Source organism: Pinus tabuliformis, chromosome J (genome assembly GCF_031772625.1).
Source record: "Pinus tabuliformis cultivar Carrire ecotype Pingquan chromosome J, CPIR1, whole genome shotgun sequence".
In the NCBI taxonomy this organism is placed as follows: Eukaryota; Viridiplantae; Streptophyta; class Pinopsida; order Pinales; family Pinaceae; genus Pinus; species Pinus tabuliformis.
Window position 1 is genome coordinate 153,833,459 of NC_142295.1, and position 12,804 is coordinate 153,846,262.

A 12,804-nucleotide genomic window follows, 5' to 3' on the forward strand; every position below is an offset into this window, starting at 1 on the left:
AGTTTCAGTAACAGAACAATGGTATCGCTTGTCCTCTGCTATTATCCTTAATTGCATTTAAATCATTGTACAATTTAAGGATAAATATCTAAAATTAAATGCAAGGATTTTAACAAGCATAAGAGGAACTTTCATTAATGTATAAAGAATTTCTCCTAATATACCCGCAGTCACATAATATTAATAGGCTATGAATTTGTTACTTACCATCTATCGGGAAGATGAAGCCTCTCCACCCTTCCAATGAGAATTTGGCTATTACGTCCAATATTCTCCTCAATTCCGTAATTCCTTCAGAACAGTTTTTCAAAGCAGCAGTTAATTTGTCCGGACCCAAGTCCAGCCTGGGAACACTTTCTTCCACTGGGGAAGACTTTCTTCCACTGGGGAAGGTAATCTCGAGAGGTTTTCCCACTAACCATTTTCTTAAGGAATCCCCTTCTTTTTCCAATCCCCTTTCTTTCCCCTCCCTCTCCTTTTCCCACTAACCAGGTTTTCCCACTAACCATTTTCTTAAGGAATCCCCTTCTTTTTCCAATCCCCTTTCTTTCCCTTCCCTCTCCTCTTGCAGGAAGAGGAAGTAAGGAGATAACTGCTCCTAATTTGGCTATTAGGTCCAATATTCTCCTCAATTCCTTAATTCCTTCAGAGCAGTTTTGCTATTAGGTCCAATATTCTCCTCAATTCCTTAATTCCTTCAGAGCAGTTTTTCAAAGCAGTGGTTAATTTATCTGAGCCTCAGAACCCCAAGTCCAGAGTGCAAACACTTTCGATAATCTCGAGGGGTTTTTCCACTAACCTTCTGCTTAAAGAATCCCCTTCTTTTTCCAACCCCCTTTCTTTCCCCTCCCCCTCCAAGAAAAGGAAGTAAGGAGATAACTGCTCCTAACTGATAATTGTGTGGTGAAAATTGTGTGTGAAAAGAGAGTTACTGAAGTGCATTCTTAATTCTTCATATTTTCCATAGAGACAGTGTTAATTTTTTCTTAAATAATTTAATTATTATTTATTATTATCAACAACATAATAACTAATTGTTATCAATTTAATTTGTGTGGTGAAAAGAATTTACTTTATGTGGTAAAAAGAGAGTTACTAAAATTCATCCATAATTCCCTCTATTTTCTATAGAGACCTTATTAATTTTTCCTTAAATAACTCAATTACTGTTTATTATTAACAACCCAATAACTCATTGTTATCAATTTACTTTGTCAGTAACAGTAAAAATGTCCAAAAAGTAAATAAAAAACGTGAGGATGTAACCGTTCTAAGCTGGTATTACTCATATTATACTCAAACAAGTGAAAGAAAATATTACACATCCTAGCAAACTTGGGGAATGTAAAACAAAATTCCCATGGTAATCGATTGAAGTGAAAATTGCAGTCTCCCTCGCAACAAACATGAAATCTAATTTTAATTTTAGATTGAAGATAGACAACGAAGTGGCCTTTTTGTTCGCAGAAAAATACTCTTAATTACACGCACCCAAAACACCAGTAGATATCGATAGACTGCATAAAAAGGATTGATGATTGATCGCTCACACAAGTTTTGTTCCAGCAACTGAGTTGTCTGATGAAGTCAAATGGAAATAATGGCCATAAAACAGGCATGAAAAGCCCTCGCCTCATAAAATAAGTTATGAATTAACACGCATCCCTAATACGTTGACATTGAGTAATTGTAATACACAAATGAACGGTTACTGTAGCCATAGACTTTGAAATAAGTCCGTAGAAATAAATGTCATTTCATTTGGATTTGGACTTACAAGTGCGTATTGCGGATGATGGTACCGTCCTTCGTCAGCACCCCACACCACCGGCGCCACCGCTACCACCGCCACCACCGGCGCCGCCGCTACCACCACCGCCTCCACAGCCGCCGCCGCTACCACCACCCCCTCCACAGCCTCCGCCACCACCTCCTCCTCCACAGCCGCCGCCGGCACCTCCTCCTCCACAGCCGCCTCCGCCTCCGCCTCCGCCTGCGCCTCCTCCTCCCCTCCGCGGACGTATTCCACCGCCAACGCATGAGAAAATCACCATAGACACCATAATCACCGATGAGAGTAACACCAATACATTCCACGCCCCCAGTGATAAACGATTCTCGTAAATTAGCAAATCAAGAAGAACCCTCGCCATTCACAGAGTAATCTAAACGAAATCCCAGAGACTCCAATTTCAGAGTTAATAGAGGAATCGAATCTTTCAAAACTTCGTGGTGTATGAAAGCATTTAAGCAGAATGATGAATTGAATGCCTGCTTCGTTCAAGCACGGTAATCGCGAGGGTCGGGTCATGTTACACTCTGTTAGATTCCAAAATATTTTTATTAAATCACGCTGGCACACGTTTTAATTTTTTTAAATAGGATGCCATCATTGCTTACGGTGATGACATAGTAGGAAATTGTTAAAATATATCAAAATTATGTCATTGAAAAACAATCCAGGATACTTAAGGCTCTTCATATGTTAATGTTTCAAAGTAATCACATCAATTACAGCGAGGGTTTCTAGACTATCGGTATTGACCTTCTCAGTCAACCATGACTTTTATACTCGTGACTCGATGAAGGGCCTATGCTTGGCTTCGACAACATTTTCATTTCTCACATTCTTCATAAAATTAAAGGTTTCTCATTCGTTTTTTTAACAAAATTTATGATAAAATCAAAGGTTTTTTTATTCATGTTTTGTTTTGTTTTTTTTCGAATTTATATAATGTGCTTGCAATCTCAATTACAATTTTGGAGTAAATTTATAAATTTTCATTATTATATAAATTAGTTTAAATTAATTTTGAATTCGTTAATGGCAAGGGTGAAGATGTTTTTTCACATTAAAAGAAGCTTGCATCTCAAGAAATTTGATGAAGATGAATCTAGGTTAGTTTAATTATTAGTTATAATTATAAATATACATATAATTATTAATCTGATATATTTTATTTTATTAATTTTATTTTTTATTTGTTGACCCAGTCAAAGTGTTAAACATAAAGAGTTTACATAGGAATTTACATATGAACCTAGAATATAAATAATTTTTTAAATAAAGAGTGGATCATGTGAGGGGAAATCTGGGATAAAATATAACATTATAATGTTATATTTATTCAATATTTATTACTAATCACCATCTTGTGAAAAGTTGCCAAGTGACCAAGGCTGGGGGAATTACTAATTAAAAGGTAATATCATTACATTTTACGTAATATTTCTAATCACCCCCAACCTAATTATTACATTTTACTCAATATATTCCCCCACCCTCGCTAATTTTAAAGTTGAGTTTGTTTACTTTTAAACTTCAAATATAAAGAAAAATTACAATAAAAAGTGGACTAGTTGAGGGGAAATACTTGGTAAAATATAATATTATATTATTATATTTTGTCCAATATTTCTCACAAGCTAGTAAAAAGTGGATGAAGGTAGGGATAAATATTAGGTAAAATGTAATAATTACATTTTGCTTAATATTTCTCCCACCTCCTTCCCCCAACTCACTTTCATAGTTAAGTTTATTCATTTCTAAACTTACCATTCTAGCCTTATTTTTATAACACATTATTACACAAATTAAGAGAATTATTTTTATAACACATTACTACACATAAATTAAGAGAATATATTACATATATTATATTAAAGTGATTACCAATAAAATGAAGAAACAACTATTGTTTTGTACTTTGTGCAATCTTATTTAACCTTACACTTCTACTTTGTGCAATCATATTTAACCTTACACTCCTTAAAAACAAATCACCCAATAATCACCAGGGAGCTCTAAAGCTTCTATCTATATATACACATTATGTGTTCATCCATTCAACTTTAGAAACAAAAAAATAGAAAGGTTACATGGATACGATGCTATCATTTTCTATACCTAATTATGTATTTAAACATAACATCAAACTAAGATGGATCTAGGCTAGTTTAATTTCCCCCTTAAATCGGTATATTATGCATGAATAGCATGGGTTCTTAATACCATAGGTCACTTTTGTATTTTTTATTATTAATTTTTATAGGGTTATTTTTATTCTTTTATTTGTATTTTATTTCACTGAGTTAAAATGTTTACATTATATTAGGGTTATATTACATTAAACCAATTCCACTTTGTTTTTTAGAAAATCAATCCAAAATTTATATTTTGTTTATACATAATAATTATATCCATTTTTAATTTGGGTTGACATTGACATTAGGTTAAATTTGTTTAATGTTAAATGTTAAACATTCATGCTTGACATCTACCCCATGCTCGGCTATAGAGCACCTCTTGGCATAATTAAATGTCCATAAATTAAATGACACATAAATATTTTGGTTCTTATGAAATGCTATTAACCATTTTATTTATTTATTTATTTTGATATCTAGCGGAATCGGCAATGGCAGTGGTATCGTACTCGTGTTACATGGGGTCGAATCCCACCGGCTGCCACTATAACCGCTAGGAGGAGCCGCCCAGCGCGCAAGAACGGCCCTCAAGTTAAGATGAGACTTGAACCTGTGACCCACATAGCAGCACGAACGACTTAGCAGACCATCCGCTGGCCACGAGACCAAACCCCTGTGGGCATTAACCATTTAATTTATATAATTTTAGTAACATGAGAATTTTTAATATCCACAAAAACTAATAAAATAATATAATAATAAAAATTATCAAAGATTTTCTGAGAAGTAGCTTTGCAAGTGAGCGCATGGACTAACACAAAGAGAGAGTAGGTTTGCATGGTGTTGGAGCGGGCCACTCTCCCACCTCAAACCAATCAGTATGAGATTACAATTTTTTCTTGCAATTGTAACATCTTTAGCTAAGAAAATTAAGAGCAAACCAAAGTCACCAAGGTTCCTGAAGAAAGTGATGGAAATACCCTCGTAGTGTTTCCTTCTTCGACCTTCTGCAAGAGCACAATAGCACTAGTGGATCAAGTGCTCATCGACCAATTCACAGGGATATGACCATTTCCCAAGTACATGGAATATTGGATAGCCAAGTCATGGTAGCCATTGATAAAAGGAAGAATCAATATTTTTGCATGTAGTAGAGGATTCTTTGTCTTCTCATTTCAACACTAGGATGATAAAGATTTGATTTTTCAAAGCGGGTAATACTTTTATGGCTCTTAGGGTTTTTATTGGAATAAATGGACATTCAATTTTGATCTTGAGAATGATATCCCAACAATGGTCCTAGTCTATGTAAAATTACCATGATTCCCATTATCTTGTTGGGGTGATGACTATTTAAGAGAAATTCACAAGAAACTTGGAAAATACATTGATAAAGCTAAATGAAAAGGATGGAAATTTGTGTGCTCAAGGCCCTTTGCGTGGAGGTATATCTTGAAAAAGGTTTACCATAAGAGATAAAGTAACACAAGAGGGGTGGTCACATGTTTAGAAGTTGGACTGTGAACAACTCCCATTTAAGTGTAAAAATTGTCATGACTATGGAAACTTCGTGTGAGACTACAAAAAAGAAAACATGATTGAAACAAAGGGAACAAAATAAGCTAAAGGCGAGAAATGGTAAGCACAAAAAAAACAAGTAACAATTAAAAAAAATAAAGCAAGAAAATAATCACATTTTTTTTTTGTTTTTTTTTTTTTTTGAAGATAAGAACAAATAAGTTAAGGATGGTGAAATTCTGGTATAAGTTCGATCGAGAAGAGAATATAAAAAAAATTACAACGACATGATTGATTCTGATGGGAAATTAGCAAGAAAAACGACAGAGAAGGATTGCAAAATGATAATGGAAGAATAAAAGTCGATTTAGTCTCCCTGCAATACTCGGCGAGGAGGAAGAATACAAATGAGAAACAAAGTTGGAGCATCGCGAGGAGAAGAAGAGGCAAAAACAATTGGAAAATTGAGCATGAAAAGGAAAGTGGGACGAACCATGAATAAATAAGTAAGATAAATGGAGGCAAAGCATCGAAAACTGTTAGGATTGCAAGTTCCAAGTTCAGAAACATTCTCAATGCAAACCTGACAAGGATTGAAAAATGGAGGTAAGGCCTATACCACATATAGTAAATAATGAATTACATGCCATGGAATTGTGGAGGCATGAGAGGAAATTGAAAAATGTTATCCTTAAAGGATTTGATACAACAAGAACAACCAAGAATTGTATTGATACAAGAAACAAAAGAAGAGGAAACAAAGTTTTTAAAAATAGTTAACAAGTTATAGAGAAACAACAAAGGAATATCCCAAAGTGCTTGAGAAGACTTAGGGGCACTAGGAACAGTTTGGGATAGTGATGAATATAAATTAATATATAAAAATAAAATAAAATATAATAATGGTATCCTTACTACATATACAGACTTGGAAATCAGTTGCAATATTCAATGCGTATGTAGCAATAAATTATATTAAAATATAAAAAATTGGATCAATTAATACATCTTAAAGAGGAAGGATGGAATAGAGGTAGCATTGTGGCAAGACAATTGAATATGACTTTATACTTGACTAAAAAGTGGGGTGGAAATACTATAAAGGACCAAATGAGAGAAAGAATAGAGCACGTAATCTCTGAGATACCGTGTACATAGTCCCAAAATATGGAAAATTCATTTGGTGAAAAAAAAGGTCGGGACCAAGTCACATTACCACATTATTAGAAATATTTCTAGTTCAAAGTGGTTGGTTGATTGATGGGTGGGATATAACCTCAAAATTTCTAGCAACTAGTGAGTTTGATCAAAGGCCAATTGTCCTCTAGATAAAATACATAGAGAATTTAATTCTGCTCCCCTTCCGATTTAATCAGGTATGGATCAAGGAGGAAGTTGTTGTTGAGTTAACTTGGAAATCTTGGTTAAATCTAGTTCATGGATCCCCAAGTTTTATTTGTGAGCTGAAACTACAGAAAGTAAAAGAAGAACAATGAAACTCGATCAAAACCAAATATGTTCCTCTTAAGCAAAGCATAAACGAGGCAACATAGAAATTGAATTATATGTATGTAAAAATGGAAACAAAAGAGATAATAGAGGAAATTCTCATGGAAGAAAGGGACCTATCTAATCAAATTTTTAAATGCAATCAAGAGGAAAAAGAGTGTTGAAGGTTAAAATCGAGAAGGATGTGGTTGAAGTCTGAAGATCAAAACACTACCTTCTTTCACAAATAAAATAAGGCAAGGGAGTGTAAGAGCAAGCTTAGGGAAATTGTGGTTGAAGAGGATAGAAAATTAAACTCCAAGGAGAATATTAAAAATGAAGCTTCAGGTCATTTTAAGAGGCTTTACACCAAGGAGGTTCTAGTGGATAGTGATGATATTGATCAATTATAGGAGGAGTTACAAGATTAATTAATGAAAGAAATAATTGATAATTTTCTAAAAGGAATCTCTAAAGAAGAAGTATTCAAGGCTATTTGGGACTTGGAGACAAATAAAGCACCAAGGTAAGATGGGTTTTAGATACTAAACTATTAATATGGAATTTAGTTAAGTATCATCTATGTAAAATGTTAAGTTGGACAATGAAGAAGAATGAAATTGAATGAGCCACCAACTCAACATTTCTGGCATTCATCCCAAAAGAATGGAACCTCATTGTCTTCAGTAGATTAAGATCAATTTCACTATAATTCAGCTGTTATGAAACCAACTCACAAAAATTTAGAAAAGATAGATAAACGACTTTAAAATCAACCTCTTCGAGGGGGAAACCTCCTTTACATTACACAAATGAATAATTCTTGGATGATACAAATGACAAGACCTCCTTTCTATATATAGGAGTCTAAGGGGTCATAATATAATGAAAGCCGACATAACAATAATAATGTAAGGGCACACCAATAACAATAGTGGGCTTCTATGGGGCACAATAATAACAATATGGGGACTACATGGGCACAACAATAAAATAAGGGGGTTTCACTAATAATAATAAGGGGTTACGTTAGTAGTATAGGGACCTAATATGCCCCTCTCCTTCAAAAAGTGTTGTCTTCAACGCTTGAGTAGTTCTGGATGCTCTTGTATAAAATTATCATCCTCCCATTTGGAATCTTCAGCCGTTAAGTTCTTCCACTTGATAAGATACTTGGAAATTGATCGATTTCGTCGTTGTCGGGTTCTTGTTTCCGTGACCACTTCAGGTTCCAATACGATTTTTCCATTCTCGTCAAGTTCCGACAATATTGTTTGAACTGGGAGCTTGTCAACTATAACCTTTTTTAAGCATGAAACCTGGGAAACTCGGGGCACTCGAGAAGATCCAAGAAGCTCCAATTTGTATGCCATAGTACCAATATTTTGTAGCACCTTGCAAGGACCATAGTACTTTGGTGATAATTTCTTATCCTTTTTATCTTGCTTGAGGGACATTTTTTTGTATGGTTGTATTCTTAAAAATACCCAATCACCTATATCAAAACTTCTTTCACTACGACATTGATCAGCCTGTTGTTTCATTCGATTCTACACCAAAGTGGGGTTATCCTTTAAAAGTTGGAGAATTTGTTGTTGATGCTCGATGTCATCTTTCACTACTTGAACCTTTTTCTTCTTGATATGTCCTTCTATCTTAAGAGTTTGAGGAGTGGTAATTCTTGCCAATGCATTATAAGATATGGTCGGATTTATTTCTTGATGCTCGATGTGATCTTTCACTTCTTGAACCTTTTTCTTCTTCATATGTCTTTCTATCTTGAAACTTTGAGGAGTGGTAATTCTTGCCAATTCTTTACAAGATATGGTCGGATTCATTTCTTCTTTCTCTAAGGCTAGTTCTTGGTGTATATCCTCTTCTTTTGACGTTTCTTGATCCTTTTTTTCCTCCTCTTCAAAATCTATGTAAAATAATTTCTTCTCAACACATTTATGACATTTAGTGTATTTGCTATGACAACTATAACAAATCCCTTTTTCTATTTTTTCTTCTAATTGTTGTGCTGTAAATCTTGTAGGTTGTGGAAGGATAGGAGAAAAAATACTTCCATATTTATAATTGTGAGTGGTAGGATTCCGTGTTTCCATAATTCCGCTTTCAATTTTTCTTGCCAACCTGAATGTCTTCTCCAATGAATCACGTTCCCGAAGACGAAACTCATGTTGAATGTTATCTTTTAAAGTCCCTATGAAGACATCAACCCTTTGCTTCTCTGGAATATCATTTACCCTTATATTCAATTTTTGGAAGTCCTTAATGTGCTCTGCCATTGAATCTTTTTGTTTGAGATTTATCAATTGGCTAAAGAAGGTGTTGCTCTTTGTATCCTGATAATGTTATATCATTTCCTTCATGAAAAATGATCAGGTGACAAGTGGTTTACGAGAACAAAGCCCTCTATACCATACAAATTGATTTGGTTCTAAATATAAAGATGCAATATGTACCTTTTGTAATAGTTGTACATCATGTAGATCAAAATATTGCTCCATCTGTAGTATCCAATTTACTGGATCCTTGCCATCAAACTTCCTCATATCGCTTTTTCTTGATTTTAGGAGATCTATCTTAAATCTATTGTATCTCTCAAATTCGGATCTCCAATGTATGAATTTCCGACCTATGGTAGCACTCTACGTCCTCTTTCCAATTCCACCAGTCTCATCAAAATTGGATTCTCCAAGAAAGAGTTATGTCCAATCTCCCAAGATGACCTGATTATATACTTTTTCAGTAGAGAGAACTTGTACGAAGTGCCACGTGTCGCTGTTTCAACCTTCGGACCTAAAACTGATACACAAAAAACTACAGGTCGTCCTATTTCTGCAATTTCTTACGAAATTTCAATTTGATGTTCAGAAAGAAAGTTATGACGATTTTCCACAAGTCACCTATTTGAGATATAATTTGGGATCCTGCAAAATACCTAACTTCCTTGGATAATATATCCGAAAATATAGAAAGCCAAGATCTGAAATTCGGACGTGAGGTTCAAAGAGATTTTGGCTCAAATGGGGTTTCTTTTTTAGCTTGTCAAATGTCGCAGAACAAAAGTTATAGTGAAAATGCCACGATGACCTATTTGGAGCAGCCAAACCATAGAATCCAAAGCTCTGATACCAAATGTTATGAAACCAGCTCACAAAAAGATAGAAAAGATAGATCAATGACTTAAAAATGGGCCTTTTCGAGGGGGCAACCTCCTTTACATTACACAAATGAACAATTCTTGGATGATACAAATGACAAGACCTCCTTTCTATATATAGGAGTCTAAAGGGTTATAAAATAATTAGAGCCAACATAACAATAATAATGTAAGGGCACAACAATAACAATAGTGGGCTTCTATGGGGCACAATAATAACAATATGGGGACTACATGGGCACAACAATATAATAAGGGGTTTGCACTAATAACAATAATGGGTTACACTAGTAGTATAGGGACCTAACATCAACGTACAAAATTCTAACAAAAATCATGGCTAAGTGTCCGAAAGAAGTGATCCCGAAAATCATTTGAGAAAGTCAAGGCAGTTACATGCAACATAGAAAAATAATTCAGAACATAATCCCGATGTAAGAGGCAATTCATTCAACTAAAGAAAGTAGAGAATGAGGATTAGTTATAAAGTTGGATATGGAAAACGCTTTTGACTAAGTAAAACATTCATTTTTATTGAGGGTAATGGAAAGGTTGGGCTTCAAACCTAATTTCATTAAATGGATTAATGTTTTCATTGGTGCACCCTGGATAGCTTTGCTAATAAATGGTCGACTCGAGAACCTTTTTCAAGTAATAAGGGGTTTGAGGAAAGTGTTGTATCTATTTCTTAAAGATAGTTTTTGGCTAGGAAACTATGCCAAGAAATCAACTCAACCCATTTTACGCTCAAGTTGGCCATTGAACTAGAGGGGACTCCCTCAAATGTTACACAAATTATATAACATTCACCATCATTAAATAACATCCTTTTAAGTGCAGCGGTCATATTTGTATATGGGGGTTTGTTGAGAGGTGATTGTTAAGGGTTTCAAGATCCTTGCTCCAATTAATGAAGTCATCCCTTTCAGAAATCTCAATAAAAGTGTCAACATCCAACCATGATAGAGCAACATTAGCTTGAAAGATGTGGGTAGAAGACTAAAGAAGATATCATCTAACATTCATAGTCATTTTGAATATATAAGCCAACCAATAAAATTAGAAAGCATAAGAAAATACTTTCAACAACTCAACAATAGCAAAGATTGCAATTATAAACAAGGTAGAAATCTCGAGATTCAGAGGAAATAACACAAATAGACAATTTATTTAGCTTGATAAGTAAAAAACATAACTTTTCCGAGGGAAGTAAGGGAGGTTGATACTCAACCTAACCTCTCCTTAGGATTCACACAACTTCAAACTGTATGAAGGAAAAGATAATGAAGACATAGAAAAGCACTTACATAGTAGACAAGTTCTATTAAAAGATGAAATCGGGACCCTTTGATTAAAAACTTTGAAATATCTAGGATTTACAAAAAATACAAGTCTCTCTTGGCCTAGAAGCCAACCCTTACTACACTGAAATTGCCAAAATTTATAGAAAAAATAAATCCACTATCTATTACCTAACCTTCAAGAATCAAAATATAACAATAAACTAAAAATAAAAGTAATATATGATTAATTTCAAGAAATATGTATCTAATCCTCGAATATTTTTGAGATTGTCCTTATAGGACGTTGATCTTCTGCCTTTAAATCTATAGATGTCAAGTAATTTTCCACTCAAAATTTGCGTATCCCCTCAAAATTGGTTAAATACCCAGCAAAGAAGGTAATCTTTGGCACCTATCCCAACCAATGTCCATTATCCTATTTTGGAGGAATATGTTTTTGTCATGTTTTCAAGTATAATTTACAAAACCTTTTGCATCACATATTTGTTTGAAAAATATACTCCTACTTTATCCATGGGTCACCTATCTCAACCAATTGTCCATTATCCTATTTTGGAGAAATATGTTTTGGTCATCTTTTCACGTATAATTTACAAAACCTTTTGCATCACATATTTGTTTGAAAAATATACTCCTACTTTATCCATAGGTTGTGATATTGGAATATTACATAGGAGAAATTGATTATTCCCTTCCTATAAATCTAACAAAATTGAAAGAAGAAAAAAAAGTATTTCCATCTCCTCTACATTAATTGTATCTGTTCAAGGTTGAAACCTTTTCCAGAACTAGGTTTTGCAAATTCCACAGAAGAAAGTTGTTGACTTGGATCCTCATAAGTAGAATTAAATGTTCAATATAGTAGAAACTACTTTATCTTAAGGAAAAAAAAACAAAAGTGAATGCAACACTAAGCCACATAAGACAATTACCTCTGATATAGGGGTTCATCAATAATTGGAAATCTATTTTGTTTGGTGTTTTTCAAGGCCTGTACAATATTTCCTATCCTCTCTTTTCCTAACAACAAAAGTTACGAATTACCTATGATAATATTACTGTCATTCAATTGTCTCATATTTAGCTCTGCATGTGCTTCAAGGAAAGGAAGCCTCTTCATGTGAACAAATTCATTTTGAAGAATCATTAATGGAAGAAGAAAAATGCAATAAAAAATTTACACCCATAACTGTTTATAAGACCGGCTGACAAGGCACACGGAGTATTTGTTACACTTTGAAATGAATCGAATTAAACTCTACCTTTAAGAATTGCATCCTTATGTACCATACTACTTTCACGGAGAAAGAAATTTTCCTCACACGAGCACAACTATTTATAATACGGCCCAAAGAGGAAACTTCGTTATTTTTGATGTATTTGCCCTCTGTATCCTCT